The following is a 1,145-nucleotide window of genomic DNA, read 5'->3' on the forward strand; positions in this document are numbered from 1 at the left end:
AAAAGACATCTACTAGCCTTCAACTCTTTGCCACTCGTAATTGACGGGGCTTGACGGTGCGAAAACGTCGCTCTCGGAGGGAAATAATGACGGTTCTCTACAATGACCCATTGTTGCATTCAGGGAAAATAAATCAGAGAGATTTCCATCATGGTTCATTCATGCTTGGAGAGTTATATGATTGCTGTACTTTCAGCCGTTTTGACTTTCATTCTGTTTTATCTGATTTGGTTTTAATGTGAATGAACACAATTGTGTGTTTAAAACAAATAGGAGAAAGGAAGCGAGCAGACGTGTGTTATTATAACACTGAGGATGAATGCACTATTGTCATGAATATCACACACACACACACACACACACACACTACAGCCACAGGCATTCCCAATATAGACATCCATTATGCTCATTTGTGAGTGTGTGTATGTGTGTGTTCATGAGTGTGTGCAGACCCACAACGGGAAATTCGGGGGCCGCTGTGGTCAAACACAGGGAGAGGGAAGTTAGCACTGGCAAGGAAACGTCAAAGTCAGGCATTTTTGGAGTAAGATAAGAAGAGTTTGACGCGAAAGGAAAAACTGAAACAACACCGAGCCCCATCTTTGTGTCTTTGCCAAGTTTGACAAAAAAAACAAAAAAAAAAACATAAAAAATTTCACTGCTGTTTAATCATTATGGATTCGATGTGAGAGAGCGGGTCATGTGACCTGCGATAAAGTCCCTGCCTTGTGTGGCATTGGCAGGTGCTCTAATGCGTTGTAAGCTGGGCATATCCAATGTCAGGCCTTTGTTTGCGTTTTTGATTTATTGCTGACCGCTGCCCCTTGCTCACGTGTGGAGGGTCGCCGCCTCCCCCGACCCCCCCTCCTCTCAACACCTTCCCGCCCACCACATAAATAAACTCCAGCTTTGCAGGAATGCCTATCGGGATCCTCCCCGCTGATAAGAGGGACCGTTTGGGACGTCTCATCGTACTCCCGTCTGGACGCACAGACCCACTCAGACACATCTGCCAGCTCTTCGCAGGCCGGTGTCCACGTGGGCCACGAGCTCCGATCCGCCAAAAAAAAAAAAAGATAGCTGAGAGGATTCAGATTAATACCAATGTGGACAATCAAACATTCTGCCGGGGATGAGTCGGCTTC

Source organism: Nerophis ophidion, linkage group LG07, assembly GCF_033978795.1.
Source record: "Nerophis ophidion isolate RoL-2023_Sa linkage group LG07, RoL_Noph_v1.0, whole genome shotgun sequence".
NCBI lineage: Eukaryota > Metazoa > Chordata > Actinopteri > Syngnathiformes > Syngnathidae > Nerophis > Nerophis ophidion.